A 16690-nucleotide genomic window follows, 5' to 3' on the forward strand; every position below is an offset into this window, starting at 1 on the left:
TCCTTCTCCCTGCTTTTGTCGCCGACTTTCGCTCGGCGTATTTAACATTTTTTTCGCTTACCGTCATAACTTGGGATACGTATATTCAAATGAGCAGTGCGTAAAAAAAATATCGCTTCCATAAATTGAGGTGTTAAAAGGCGGCGAGAGGGAGGGGTTGGCTGCACCGTAAGGCCGGGTGAAGAGGGCGCGGCGCGACAGAAATATAGCGGGGCTACGCGGCCGTCACGGAATTTGGACGCACACAGGGCCGCGCCGGCAGTGACAGCGACTGCCTCGGCGCTGATATTACGTCGCACGCCTGAAATACTGTAGCCTTGCATGCGCGCGGCCCACTGCCGCGCCGAGCCCGGCCGGAACTGCGACGCCGTCGTTTCACGGCTCGGTGGTGCCGCACCGACAGCGTTAGATCCGTCCAAAACACCTCACTTCACTTCGCAATACGTAAAGTAACATTGTGCTTGTTTTCGTTGTACGAGGGGCGATCAAAGAATTTCAGTTTGTGAGCGTTGCTGCAGCGGATATGCAACGTAGCGTGACTCTAATGCGTTTACATGAGCACCATCATGTATGCAAGGGATTAGTAAGTTTTTCCGACGAGAGTGTGATAAATGCGGAAACGAGATGGAAAAATGAAAATATCATGCCAGTATCGACATCGAAAACAATCAAAAATCGAGGAGACTCACTATACCGGGATGGTTGATTTATATAGTGGGATGACAGAAGTCAAGGGATACTGATATGCACATGTACACATCGCTGTAGCATCACGTACACAAGCTAAGAAAGGACAGTGCATTGGCGGAACTGTCATTTGTACTCAAGTGATTCATGTGGAAAGTTTCTGATGCAAAGCGGGAATTGTTGTTGTTGTTGTGGTCTACAGTCCTGAGACTGGTCTGATGCAGCTCTCCATGCTACTCTATCCTGTGCAAGCTGCTTCATCTCCCAGTAGGTACTGCAGCCTACACCCTTCTGAATCTGCTTAGTGTATTTATCTCTCTACGATTTTTACCCTCCATGCTGCCCTCCAATACTAAATTGGTGATCCTTTGATGCCTCAGAACATGTCCTACCAACCGATCCCTTCTTCTAGTCAAGTTGTGCCACAAATTCCTCCCCAATTCTATTCAATATCTCCTCATTACTTGTGTGATCTACCCGTCTATTCTTCAGCATTATTCTGTAGCACCACATTTCAAAAGCTTCTATTTTTTTCTTGTTCAAACTATTTAACGTCCATGTTTCACTTCCATACATGGCTACACTCCATACAAATACTTTCAGAAACGACTTCCTGACACTCGATGTTAACAAATTGCTCTTCTTCAGAAACGCTTTCCTTGCCATTTTATATCCTTTCTACTTCGACCATCATCAGTTATTTTGCACCCCAAATAGCAAAACTCCTTTACTACTTTAAGTGCCTCATTTCCTAATCTAATTCCGTCAGCGTCACCCGACTTCAAGCTGCATGCCCTCGAGAAAAATTACGGCTGTAGATTTTTAATGCGGAATGGAGCTAGGCGGATGGAACTCTCCATTTCGGAACTCGTTAGGGAATTCAATACTCTGCGATCCATGGTGTCAAGAGTGTGCCGAGAATACCAGATTTCAGGAATTACCTCTCACTAGGGACAACACAGTGGCGGACGGCTTTCACGAAACGGCTGAGAGCAGCTGCGTTTGTGTAGAGTTTTCAGTGCTCACAGACAAGCAACATTGTGTAAAATAACCCCAAAAATGAATGGGGGGAGTTACGGTGAATGTATCCGTTAGGACACTCCGAGGATGTTTAGTGCGGCAGACGGCCGAAGCAAGTGCCTTTGCTAACAGCACGACATCGCCTGCAGCGCCTCTCCCGTACTCGTGCTCATGTCGGTTAGACCCTAGACGACTGGGAAACAGTGGCCGGGTCAGGTGAGTCCCGATTTCAGTTAGTAAAATCTGATGGGAGGGTTCCAGTTTGGCGCAGACTCCATGAAGCCATGGAGACAAGTTGTCAGCACGGCACTGTGAGAGCCGGTAGCGGCTCCATAACGATGTGGGCTGTGTTTACATGGAATGGAATGGAATGGGTCCTCTGGTCCAAATGAACCGATCTTTGATTGAAAATGGTTCTGTTCGGCTACTTGGAGACCATATGCAGCCATTCATCAACTTCTTGCTCGCTTACTACTAAGGTATATACGACTGACATTGCGCCATGTCACCGGCCACAGTGTTCGAGACTCGTTTGAAAAACATTCTGGACAATTCAAGTGAATGATTTGGCCACTCAGATCGCCCGTCGTGAATGCCATAGTGAGACATAATCGAGTTGTCAGTTCGTTCACAAAATCCTGCTCCAGCAATACCTTCGCTATTATGGATGGGCATGGCTTAATATTTCTGCAGGGGACTTCCAGCCACGTCGAAATGCTGAACTGCGACGGGCGGAAGGAGGTCCGACATGATATTAGGAGGTATCCAATGACTCCTGTCGTCTCAGTGTAAGCGCACTGTGTATGCGTCCAACCAACATACTATTATTCTTTTCTTGGCTGCCGAAGGACAAACATTGGTAAACATCCATCGGAGAATAAACATTGCGCTTGGGACAGCATGTCTGTCGGAAACCACCGTCGTGAAAAAGTGCGCGAAGTACGGCGTTGGTCGCAGGTTCTTCACGAGACGCTGGTCGATCTGAGAGGAAAGCCTTATTTTACGCCAAATCGAGTAATCAAGTGGAAGACACTGGAGCACCCGCCCTATAGTCCCGACGTCTCCCCATGCGATTATTACGCCTTTGGTACCGTAGAAAACGCCTTTGGTCAACGATTCCTGTCGAACAAGGATGGGAAGCAGACAGTTATGGACAAGTCTTTTCCTGCTGGAAGGATTCCACATATGTTATCTCCCTGACAGCTTCATCTCTCATTATTCTTCATTTTTGTTACACCTGTCCGAATACTCAAAAACCACAATTTTCTTGCTCGCATATTACTTTTTTTTACATTTTGTTTGGTGACCTAGGTTCCGTAGCATACAAGAGAAATGGCAACTACTCTAAGACAAAAGAAATGTCGCATCACGTGGAAATTACACGAATGGGACGGAAATCGCTAGATATGATGCACAGCCGTAAAAAAAAAAAACGAGCGAGACCCCTCGCCTCTTCGTTATGCTGATCCGCACAGCTTTAAAGTCTGCTACACAGTATAACAGGCAAGGCGACGAAGTGTTACCAACATACTATGCACAGGCGTGAAATTGACAAACCATCCGAACTTTGTCAGACTGCTTTCAGTCATAGAAGGGTTGGAGCTTAAATAGTGGCAACTATTTATTCACAACCGATACAAAAGAGTTACGTATTTGCGCCTGTAACTGTCCTTTAAAGTAGTCACCAGCGCTGTGTAGAGCCCGCTGCCAGCGATGTGGAAGGCTTAGTAAACCGTTAGCAGAACCTGTTCTGTTGATGGTGCGAATGGAGCGGTCTACTGCCTGTCGAATCTCTAGAACAGTTCTGAAGCGAAAGCCACGAAGTGGTTCCTTCATCTTCGCTATCAATTCAAAGTCACAAGGGCTTTTGATGGTACAGTATTTCCGAGACCCATCGACCGAAAAGAGCAGCCACAGCTTGTGCTGTATGCACCCGCGCATTGTGGTGCAAAATTATGGGTGGGTTGCGCAGAAAGTGTCGCAGTTTCTTTCGTAAAGCCGGTCTCAGGTGATGCTCCAAAGACGAACAGTAATACTGTGCATTGACGGTCTGGCGTGGAGGAACGTTATGTGTTAGGATAACATCATCACAGTCGTACACGATAATCAACATAACTTAAGACCGCTCCATTCGCACCATCAGCAGAACAGGCTCTGCTAACGGTATACTACGCCTTCCACATCGATGGCAACGAGTTCTACACAACGCTGGTGACTACTTTGAAGGACAGTAACAGGTGCAAACAAGTAATTCTTTTGTATTGGTTTTGAATAAACAGTTGCCACTATTTAAGTTCCAATCTTCGTATTAATGATGATTGGTGTGTTAAACACAACACGTAAATATAATATCTAAATGAAAGAAGAAACGCTAATTAGTATGAACTGTACTAATAAAAATGAATTTCAGCTTATCGAGATAACACAACTGTTCTAGTAAGACAAAGTACCCCAGATGGTTACGAAATAGCAAAATATGCGCATTCGCCCACGAAACGGTTTGTGTCAACGTTCAGACCAGTCATAGTGGATTGCCTCTATTATTACCCCAGACATGCCAATGAAAATGGCAAAATGATCTGCAGTTTCTGTTGCATAGAGCTTTCTGCACTCTAAAACATGAATTTTCTACCTTTATGTCACCGCTTATGTGACAATCATTCGGGATGTTTATCGAAATAAGAAAAATACTGTTATTAGCGAGTAAATTTAGTAGGATAATTCTGCACCACTCCAGGAAATAAACGGCTGCATAGCTGCCAAACGTATTCTACAACGTTTCTCCACTAGACTCGCCACAGCCAGAAGACGTTCATTAGCCGAAGTGTTTCTTAAGCTAGCTAGCAATGGTAATGGTCGTACTTCCAAAACACGGTGGCATTAATACTATGATGTGAATTACCACGTGTGTAAGAAGATGGATTTTATATGCATTCCTGTAAACGTGATATAGATCGAAAGTGTAGCTACGGGTAATATGCTGTCGTATCGACTGCAACTAGAACATGTCGAATAAAGAGTAGGGAGAATTATTTATGCGGTCCTCATCTTCAGTAAATATCGTAGTTATTTTCGTTGTTAGATTTCGTCACCCAAATCGGTAAAAATTGAACCCTACTAGTCTCACTTTCTTCACCGCCTGTCTGGCGCCCTGTGGATGTCAATAGGAAACTCTTGTAGAATTTCATACTTGTTGCTGCCTTCCTTTTTCCACTTCTGTCAATAAGTGAATTGACTTACGTGTGGCACTGAATGATTTTTAACTGAATTTCATTATGAATCTTGACGCATTGCCAAATTTACAAACTTTCATGGTAGGTCAGCAACGGCAATCCACTATGACTGGTCTGAACGTTGACACAAACCGTTTCGCGGCCGAATGCGCACATTTTGCTAATTCGTAACGACCTGGGGTACTTTGTCTTACTAGAACAGTTGTGTTATCTCGATAAGCTGAAATTCATTTTTATTAGTACAGTTCATACTAATTAGTGTTTCTTCTTTCATCTATATCTTATATTTATGTGTTGTGTTTAACACACTAATCAGCATTAATGTAGTGTTAGACATGAGTGAAAACAGTCTAAGTTCGGATAGTTTGTCAGTTTCACGCCTGTGTGTAGTATGTTGGTAGCACTTCGTCGCCTTGCTTGTTATGCTGTGTAGTAGACTCTAAAGCTGTGCGGATCAGCTTAACGAAAAGGCGAGGGGTCTCACTCGTTTTGTCCACGACTGTACATATACAGGCAAAAAATGACTACAATTCCAAAAATTTGGACCATTCATTGAGCAGAAAGAGTTCCACGTACCAAGCAAGTCACTAACGCATTGTTCCACCTCTGTCACTTACGCAAGCCGTTATTTGAGCTGGCATTGATTGAGAAAGGTGCTGGATGTCCTTCTGAGGAATATTGTGCCAAATTCCGTCGAATTAACGTGTAAAATCCCGAGATGGTTGGAGAACTCTGACCATAATGTTCCAAACTCACTCAACTGTGAACAGACCAGGCGACCTTGCTGGCCAAGGTATGGTTTGACAAGCACGAAGACAAGCGTTAGAAACTCTCACTGTGCGGGCGGGCGTTATCTTGCGGAGATATATGCCCAGGAAAGCTTGTGAGGAAGGACAAGAAAACGGGACGTAGAATATCGTCGACGTACCGCTGTGCTGTAAGGCCGCCACTGATGTCAACCAAATGGGTCACCTAACAGTGAAAGTAGGACACAGTTATTAATTTTACGAGAAGTGGCAGGAATAATTATATAAAACAAGATGAATGATAGAAATCAGGTCCAGTAATATATTACCTTCGTTCGACCACATGAGTTTTGTCTTCTGCTATGGTGAAAAACTTCTATATTTGCACCTACATTTTGTAACTATTGAACATGTTTATCGCAGCACTACATCACAGCACTGAGCACTATGGGACTTAACTTCTGAGGTCATCAGTCCCCTAGAACTTAGAACGACCTAAACCTAACTAACCATGCCCGAGGCAGGATTCGAACCTGCGACCGTAGCGGTCACGCGGTTCCAAACTGAAGCGCTTATAATCGCACGGACACACCGGCCGGCACTACATCAGTCAAATGGTGCATATTAAACTATATTACAGTTATGTGATGGAGTATGTGATTTACTCTTATTTCCATTTACACAATAAAATTGTAAATTAAAAAGTATTTAAAGAAGTGACAGATAACAATTTAGTTGGACTGGCTTACATATTCCAAAGTACAACATGATCATGCACCTAAGAAGTAATATTCTATTGAAATTTAAAAGAAGCCATCGAGAAAATCTTGTCAGTACCGTATTTCATCGTGTACGTTTTACATTATTAATCTACTACACACGAACAGTCAGTAAGTGAAATCAAATTAAGTGCAAGCATTACCAAATAGTACTTACAAGTCATCTATGCAGTTTGAAACGGAAACTTTAGGAAAGTAATACAAATTTCCATTTTCAAGATATTAACGAAACTCAGTTCATTTGCAAATGTCATGTTCCATGGTAAAAGACATTGCATTTCAAGGTATAATATGGTGCACGAACGACGAGGTATGGTTTAATCGTCTACATGCTCGTATAAATGGTTATAAAATAAATACGATTTTGCTGGCCCAGAAATTTTGTAGCTGAAGTATTAACTATTCCAAATAGATTTAATACCTTACACAGTACATAAATATGTAGATCTTGAAATATTTACCAATGTTGCACAAAAAACAAACTCACGTCTAGCAACAACAAAATCTGTAGACAATGGCAGAAAATGATTATGGTGGCGCATTCCTTCGTGTGATCCTAAAATCAGTCACTAGATAGAAGTACTGACCAACAAACATCTTATGTTCCTACGTGTGTGTTCCTAGGTACATTATCCTTTATGAACAATACACTCACCTACTACATTTCAAATTTTGTAGTGAAACGCTGTAAATATGAATTCTTGTTTATCCACACATACTACGCTGATGCAATGCAGCATCAAGGCTAGGATAATTACGTCTGACTCTCCTGAATTATTTATCTCAGTTATAAAGACGGTGATACAAGAAATTCTTGTGTCTGATCGAGAGATGAGGAAGCTAACAATTTCTCAATAAATTTACGTTGAGCCTGAAGGTACAACGTAGAAGCAGGAACCCGATTCTCTAATAACCTCCCACATTATATTAGACAACTGAATAACATCTTCATCTTCAGAAAACACTGAATGACACACGTATTAAAGCAACAATAAGGATTATTATTGTCCAATTTCGCACTCGTTACCCTTGTACATCCTTCTTTCCAGCTACATTTTCCTCATTTCTCGCTATTCTTGGTTGATGCAGTCTCCTCAAACTTCGTTTTCTCAGAAAAGATCTATCTTGCACTCCTATAAATTCTTTGTACTGGTATATCTCCCACTAGCATTATTGTTATTAGTTTCATTATCATTATTGTTATTATTATTATTATTGGTATCACTGTTAGCATAACTAACACTTGGTTTAAGAATCATGAAAGAAGGTTGTATACATGGAAGAACCCTGGAGATACTAAAAGGTATCAGATAGATTATATAATGGTAAGACAGAGATTTAGGAACCAGGTTTTAAATTGTAAGACATTTCCAGGGGCAGATGTGGACTCTGACCACAATCTATTGGTTATGACCTGTAGATTAAAACTGAAGAAACTGCAAAAAGGTGGGAATTTAAGGAGATGGGACCTGGATAAACTAAAAGAACCAGAGGTTGTACAGAGATTCAGGGAAAGCATAAGGGAGCAATTGACAGGAATGGGGGAAATAAATACAGTAGAAGAAGAATGGGTAGCTTTGAGGGATGAAGTAGTGAAGGCAGCAGAGGATCAAGTAGGTAAAAAGACGAGGGCTAGTAGAAATCCTTGGGTAACAGAAGAAATACTGAATTTAATTGATGAAAGGAGAAAATATAAAAATGCAGTAAGTGAAACAGGCAAAAAGGAATACAAACGTCTCAAAAATGAGATCGACAGGAAGTGCAAAATGGCTAAGCAGGGATGGCTAGAGGACAAATGTAAGGATGTAGAGGCCTATCTCACTAGGGGTAAGATAGATACCGCCTACAGGAAAATTAAAGAGACCTTTGGAGATAAGAGAACGACTTGTATGAATATCAAGAGCTCAGATGGAAACCCAGTTCTAAGCAAAGAAGGGAAAGCAGAAGGTGGAAGGAGTATATAGAGTGTCTATACAAGGGCGATGTACTTGAGGACAATATTATGGAAATGGAAGAGGATGTAGATGAAGATGAAATGGGAGATATGATATTGCGTGAAGAGTTTGACAGAGCACTGAAAGACCTGAGTCGAAACAAGGCCCCCGGAGTAGACAACATTCCATTGGAACTACTGACGGCCGTGGGAGAGCCAGTCCTGACAAAACTTTACCATCTGGTGAGCAAGATGTATGAAACAGGCGAAATACCCTCAGACTTCAAGAAGAATATAATAATTCCAATCCCAAAGAAAGCAGGTGTTGACAGATGTGAAAATTACCGAACTATCAGCTTAATAAGTCACAGCTGCAAAATACTAACACGAATTCTTTACAGACGAATGGAAAAACTAGTAGAAGCCAACCTCGTGGAAGATCAGTTTGGATTCCGTAGAAACACTGGAACACGTGAGGCAATACTGACCTTACGACTTATCTTAGAAGAAAGATTAAGGAAAGGCAAACCTACGTTTCTAGCATTTGTAGACTTAGAGAAAGCTTTTGACAATGTTGACTGGAATACTCTCTTTCAAATTCTAAAGGTGGCAGGGGTAAAATACAGGGAGCGAAAGGCTATTTACAATTTGTACAGAAACCAGATGGCAGTTGTAAGAGTCGAGGGACATGAAAGGGAAGCAGTGGTTGGGAAGGGAGTAAGACAGGGTTGTAGCCTCTCCCCGATGTTGTTCAATCTGTATATTGAGCAAGCAGTAAAGGAAACAAAAGAAAAATTAGGAGTAGGTATTAAAATTCATGGAGAAGAAATAAAAACTTTGAGGTTCGCCGATGACATTGTAATTCTGTCAGAGACAGCAAAGGACTTGGAAGAGCAGTTGAATGGAATGGACAGTGTCTTGAAAGGAGGATATAAGATGAACATCAACAAAAGCAAAACAAGGATAATGGAATGTAGTCTAATTAAGTCGGGTGATGCTGAGGGAATTAGATTAGGAAATGAGGCACTTAAAGTAGTAAAGGAGTTTCGCTATTTGGGGAGCAAAATAACTGATGATGGTCGAAGTAGAGAGGATATAAAATGTAGGCTGGCAATGGCAAGGAAAGCGTTTCTGAAGAAGAGAAATTTGTTAACATCGAGTATAGATTTAAGTGTCAGGAAGTCATTTCTGAAAGTATTCGTATGGAGTGTAGCCATGTATAAAAGTGAAACATGGACGATAAATAGTTTGGACAAGAAGAGAATAGAAGCTTTCGAAATGTGGTGCTACAGAAGAATGCTGAAGATTAGATGGGTAGATCACATAACTAATGAGGAAGTATTGAATAGGATTGGGGAGAAGAGAAGTTTGTGGCACAACTTGACCAGAAGAAGGGATCGGTTGGTAGGACATGTTCTGAGGCATCAAGGGATCAACAATTTAGTATTGGAGGGCAGCGTGGAGGGTAAAAATCGTAGAGGGAGACCAAGAGATGAATACACTAAGCAGATTCTGAAGGATGTAGGTTGCAGTAGGTACTGGGAGATGAAAAAGCTTGCACAGGATAGAGTAGCATGGAGAGCTGCATCAAACTAGTCTCAGGACTGAAGACCACAACAACAACAACAACATCACTGTTAGCAGCCGCAGCTGCTTTAGTATAGTTAGTATTATTTACTCACAATGCCACTTCAGACACACAAATCATTTTAGTACTATCTTTCATATTCAAGCTTTTATATTTATGACGTAAAAACGGTGTAGCATGTATGAAACCGTGGTCCGATGTAAGACAAGACATGACTGCCTCAGTCAGATCAAGATAAAAATAAATGAATAAAGTCGATTAAAAAATAAAATTACCACAATGAACGCTTTGAGTTTAGATTAGCAGAACAAATCAAGATTTTTTCCTCTACACAACAATCAAAAAACGGCCTTACATACGGCATAAAAATGCGTTTATAAAAGTAGAAAGTTAGGGATTGGAAGGATATGTAAGGGGTCACACTTTTTGCTGGTTAATAAACATGTTTTTCAATGTATGTCTGTGCGGAATTGCGGATAATAACGAAGCAAAAGACAATAGATCACAACATCGATTCTGTGCAGAGACGTTCTGGTATCAACCTACTATTATTAGTCTTCAGAGCGACACTTGTTTCCGAAAAGTTTGTGGGCTGTCCAAATACTGTTAGAAATTTCAGCACCAAACAGCTAACACACCGCGAAACAATCTGGAATCCGAGTGAAATTGTTTCCAACCGAGTTTTGTTGATACAGGTGCTAAAGTTAATCAAATGTTTAGTTACCGTTTAACACCAGAGGATTAAGCTAAGCTGCCTCCGCTCCGCGTTCATCCGGTTGACAAATGTTGCGGCGATTCATATTTTACTGTCGTACTTGAGTGACAGAACTCGATTAATCACGCCTTCTACCTACGTCTGCTGGATCTCGCCCTGAGGATACTACGTGCAAACGAACATGTCGTTCCGTATCTTACCGAACTGTACTGTAGGTTTGTTATATTTAAGTAGGCCTAATACGCAACTGCTTCATTTTTTCAAAATTTGTAGGATAAAGAACGTTGGAGACTAACACAAATAACTATTTTGTGTATCACTACAATAGTTCCACGATGATTTCCTGACGCAACTGGTTTTGAATAACGTTTTTTAACTATAATGTTTCACCTAATGCTGTACCCTTCTTTGGTTCCGCTTCGACAAATTGGGATCACGAACGACCTGTTACGTGCGTCTTCTTTATTACTCTCTCTCTATTCTCTCTCTTCATTCTTCCGATTACTAGGAACTTAATTCTTGTTTGATAAAGGACATTTTGATGGGCATCGTGAGCAGCACTTCGAAAGTATTTATACACCGGGCCGGTATTTGGGCTCACGCGCAACACAATAGATAAGACACAGAGGATGAACATACAAATTTATGTGTGTTGATGTCTGTAACACAAAAAAATTGGCACACACTGAAGTAGAAACATAAGGCTCTTACACAGTGTCACCCGATGGTGTCAAATATAAAAACTTTCTACTTGTTAAAAATTATTTTGATTTAGAAAAAATGTGACCCCTACGAATATTTAAATTCTGATTATAGCTCTGTACATAAGAATGCCTCCAACACCACGTCAGGGTCCATTATCTGTCTTACCACTGCAGCAAACGATTCGTCGTGTGTATATGATGTTACTGTGCAAAACTAAACGGTCAGACTTCCTTGTTAACTTGGAAATGCTGGTCAGGACAAAGAATCTCACGTTACAGGACACTTGTCACCTCTAACAAGATACCTACATTGAATGTACTCATTTTATACGCTGGGTATCACATGAGAACAAATAGCATATAAGGGTAGAACACAAGAAACGAAATTGATGTTACCAGTTAGGAAAAACACATTGACCAAATCGGACGAAAATGTAATAAAATCTGTGGCTACTATATAAAGAGGCTGCCAACCTGGACCCGGTCCTCAAGACTCACTACCATATCTAGTCAAGGTTAATCAAATTTACGTATAGGAAAACAGTGGAAACGCCAGACTGAACTTATCTTGTTAGCACGTCGTTTAACTTCTGTATAAACATCTCATTGCATAGGTCGGTCTGTTCATTAAACCTAGATTACTAATATTTACGATTGCAGTAGGGTATAAAACAGGACATTTTCTACTTTATTTGGTTGTAGCATACAACTGGATATCTAAAAATGGTAATTAACTAATACATAACCTACAAAATATGGGTTCATTCGAATAAAATGTGGAGCAATAAACTTTACGATGGTTTAGTAGCAATGTAACATTCCCTCCCTTCAATGTTTTAGTCCTAAGGACGTTGTCCAGGTGTTTCTCCATGTAACTGGAAATTTTATTTCTGTTAGGACATTTAGAATCTACCTTTTTCATCCTGTGAAGAATGGTGATATTCTTAATGCTGTCGCCTTCAGAATGCTTGTGCTCTCTTAAATGAGCGCAGCCTAATGAGAATTAGATTCATATGTTATCTAAAGGTCGTACTGGAGTTCTTTTCACGACATACAATTTTACATACTTTGGGCTTGTGGTAGACCTGACTGTCATCCACTTTAGTATCCATGATACACGATTTACTACTTTGTTCTCTATCTAGCAGCTAATTTGCAGCCCAGTTTTCCGAAACAAACGATTTATCTTGTCGTAAAATGTGACCCCAGTATGGAAAAAATACAAACCTATCTTTTCTCTTCTTTGGTTGACTCGTTTTGGATTCCGAACAGAGAAAATTGCTTTATCAGGGATTGTACACAATATCTAGGCATATAACAGAAGTACGTAAAATTATATGTGGCGACTGCGAAAAGTTTTATGGTGGCCAAACCAGGAGGAACCTCAAAAACGAGGTGTAGAGAACGTCTTAATGATAGTGAGTCCAGTTCCTGCAGCCTTTAGGTCTTTCGCTGCTACAGAGGTGCTTTTTGTATTCCGTGCTGAAGCGGCTTTTGTTGTGAATGCTGATTGTCTGTGCTGAGAGACGGCGTTCTGTCCAATATAAAATACTAAACGTCCGATTTTTCGAAAACTGTTAGTGAAAATTTGAATTTTGCACATTTTACATAGAATAAAGAAATGAATTTCTTTTCGTCAACCGCCATACTTACTGCGATGCGCCAAGTAAAAGGAAAGATTCTCAGAGTAAAAACACATTGCGTAAGCTTCCCGTATGCTTGATTTAATTCATACATTGGATCGGTTAAATTGTAGATAAGATATCTACATTTTGTTTAAAATTCGGAGGAGGAGGATATTTCATTTCGTTTTGGAGTTTCTATCTGAAGGAAGGTTGAGTGTCACGCGCCCATTCGCGTCTTTACGTATCACGAGTCATTTGGTCATACCAATCATCGTATCTTTCATGTCTTTCAAAACGATTCAAGATATCGAAACGAGATTTTTTGCTAATGATAGCATGCAGTGAGGCAAATAAGTCGGATGATAGCAATCTTTTTACTCGCCGGGATATGGAAGTAACTTCTCCACGGTACTGAGAGGTCGGCAGATCAGGACGCATTCAGACGTAGATAGCAGTGTAGGAAAATCCAAGCGGAACGTGTACACACGGCCAGAACACCTGGGGAACGGCGTGGCAGGCCATGCATACAAGCTGACAGCGACGAAAGGGTTTGTTACATTACGAGCGCCTCTTATGAGCTGTTACTGTCACAGTTGAACTTTGGCGACTTACCAGATAATGCATTCAGGTGCATGCAGTTTCGTATAGAGTTTAGTTTGATTTTGTGATTTTGGCTCCTGATATATTACATTCTCAATTCTTTCTTTCCCTCTATACATTTCATCTCATGATCTGATGACCTGAAGCTAAAAAGTATAATACAGTAATCGTTAGGAACGTCGTCTCTGCTCCCCTAAGGCAGTATCAGTACGCCTAGCCTTTGTACAGAAATAGTTTACACTCGTCACAACATTTACCATCTACATTTTTACGGCGTCAGTCGACAATGTGTGGTATCATAATCTTCTTCTCCTTCCTTCTTTTCGTCTTCTTCTTCTTGTTCTTCACCATCACCATCGTTATCGTCACTGTCATCATCATCACTGTCATCATCTTCGTCAGTACTATTATCTACCATCTTCATCCGTAGGTGTAGCTCCGTTTCTTTCTTTCGTGATGCTCCTCCCATATTTTATCAACTTCCAAGCCAGCAAAACGTTCTTTATGCAGCGCATTTGTAATCCTCTCATTGTGCGCTGGCTTTTATTCGTTCCACAGCTAGTTTTTCACCATAATGGTGGCCCCGACCTCACCGCCGAAGATCTGTACTCGTTTGGAACTTAGTGCAGGCTTCTGTTGGGAAACTGCTCTCACCGCTTCAGCATCCTCATTCTTGTATTTTCTTGTCTAATGGGGACGCCTCCACTGCGTTTCTCTTAGAAAGACTGCACAACCTGCTGCTCCAATTAATGCCGCTATTCATGTTGAGATACTATGAATGTTTCGCACGTAATTAATGTACTCTGGAATGTATTCTTCATCTGACATCACCTAGGTGTGTACGCTCTATGATTACAAATTTCCTCCTGCCCCACGTTCATTTATGGTCTATGGTTCATTAAGGATCATTAACTTAAATTTACCATCGTCACGCCTCCGTGATCTAATTCCGAAGCAGTAATTTGTAGTTTCATTTAACTCAACAACATGACGGATATGATTTACAGAGATTATGTATATCTGCAGTTTACCATGCTTATAAATTCGACAATGAATGTAAACTAAAAGCATCAGCTACGGTTATGAAAGATGTTATTGCAAAATTAAAATGATGTCCTAATTTTGGTAGAAAATGAAATTTCTCGTGGATTTCAAATCAAACATGTGTGGCTAGGTATTTCAAACTTTAAGTTGTCACGCACCTTAAGGCTATTACCTTCATTTACCGAGTGTCAAAAAGTGAAACCGTTCTGTGAGTTTCAAAAGACCACCCACTATCTTACTCTCTGTTCTGGTCGTGCCTAAAGCATCGAATTCATCTGATTTTACAGATGTGTTTCGCCTTAACACGAAGGCTATCCACAAAGTACATTACGTTTGGGAATTAAAAATAAATAAAGCATTGGAAAGTTTTTTATTATATACAGATAAAAGCCACACTTAAATACTACTTTTCTACATAGTTGCCATTTAAATTAAGGCACTTATCTTATCGATGGACGAGCTTGGAAATTCCTTCGTCGTAAAATTCGGCCGCCTGCGCCTTCAACCACGTGGTTACCTCTTCTTGAAGCTGTGCGTCGTCATCAAAACGCTGCATAGCCAACCACTTCTTCATTGCTGGGAATAAGTGGAAGTCACTCGGTGCCAGGACTGTACGGCGGATGAGGAAATAACTGCCACTTAAAAGATTCGAGAACTTCACGAGTAGCATTTCCCGTGTGGGCCCGGGCGTTGTCGTGAATCAGCAAGATCTTTGAGCGCAACTTTCCCCTGCGCTTGTTTTGTATTGCTCTTCTGAGGTTGTGCAGAGTTTGGCAATACCTTTGAGAGTTTATTGTAGTGCCTCTTTCAAGGAAATCCACAAAAATCACACCTTTTCTGTCCCAAAAGAGGTAACCACGTGGTTGAAGGCGCAGGCGGCCGAATATTACGACGAAGGAATTTCCAAGCTCACCATCGCTACGATAAGTGCCTCAATTTAAATGGCAACTATGTAGAAAAGTAGTATTTAAGTGTGGCTTTCATCTGTATATAATAAAAAAAATCCAATACTTTATTTATTTTTAATTCCAAAACGTAATGTACTTTGTGGATAGCCCTCGTATTTTTAATCACAAAGGAGCAGGACAGCCGTGATGATCCTTCAAACTTAACACAATTTGCTCCCTTGTGGCAGAAAACGCTATCTTGCGGAGAATTACTAACTTCTGAATTTATTGCAACTACCGCCACCAAAAGTTATGGGCAATATCTTTATACAGGAACATCATTACTGTCTCTTTAGTATCTCCCGTACGCCCTCACAACGCTCATAAATTCATCAAGAAAAATTATAGTGAAACTAAATTAACGTTACTGCTAGTCTCAAGTGATTGTAAATATCTCCCCGTGCGAATAGTCCTTGGAAGGCCCAACAGTACCGACCGGATGCCGTGTCATCCTCACCCAAGGCGTCACCGCGTCCGGATATGGAGGGGCATGTGGCCAGCACACCGTTCTCCCAGCCTTATATCAGTTTACGAGACCGGAGCCGCTACTTCTCAATCAAGTAGCTCCTCAGTTTGCCTCACAAGGGCTGAGTGCACCCCGCTTGCCAACAGCGCTCGGCAGACCGGATGGTCACCCATGCAAGTGCTAGTCCAGCCCGACAGCGCTTAACTTGGGTGATCTGACGGGAACTGGTGTTACCACTGCGGCAAGGCCGTTGGCGATTGTTAATCTCGGTTAACCCAATTTTTTCGTGGCATTAGTAGTTTATTACCAGGCTTCATGCTCCGTTCTAAGACAACTGTGTTCTTGAATGATGAGTTTGGGGGAAAGCTTGCCTTGGACTGGGATAAATACCGTACTTTGTTTTCGTACAAACAATTGCGATTTTTACAGACATCCTTCTGTTACTTTACTTGAAAGTGCGTATGGCCTATCAGGCATAAATCGTACCTTCATTAACCAGTTTAGTGTTTTAAAAGTTTTAACAACGCAAACAAGAAGCAGGAAGAGTTGTTACCTTTGGCATTATCCCATATGCACAGAACGCAACAAACAGACATTTTAAAA

The 16690-nt window shown here is 41.2% G+C and overlaps 1 pseudogene; it reads right to left on the reverse strand.

Moving 5' to 3' along the window:
• Positions 1 to 16224: 16224 nt before the first annotated feature.
• Positions 16225 to 16342, reverse strand: LOC124712860 (annotated as a pseudogene).
• Positions 16343 to 16690: the final 348 nt, after the last annotated feature.

The sequence above is a fragment of the Schistocerca piceifrons genome, chromosome 8 (genome assembly GCF_021461385.2).
Source record: "Schistocerca piceifrons isolate TAMUIC-IGC-003096 chromosome 8, iqSchPice1.1, whole genome shotgun sequence".
Lineage (NCBI taxonomy): Eukaryota > Metazoa > Arthropoda > Insecta > Orthoptera > Acrididae > Schistocerca > Schistocerca piceifrons.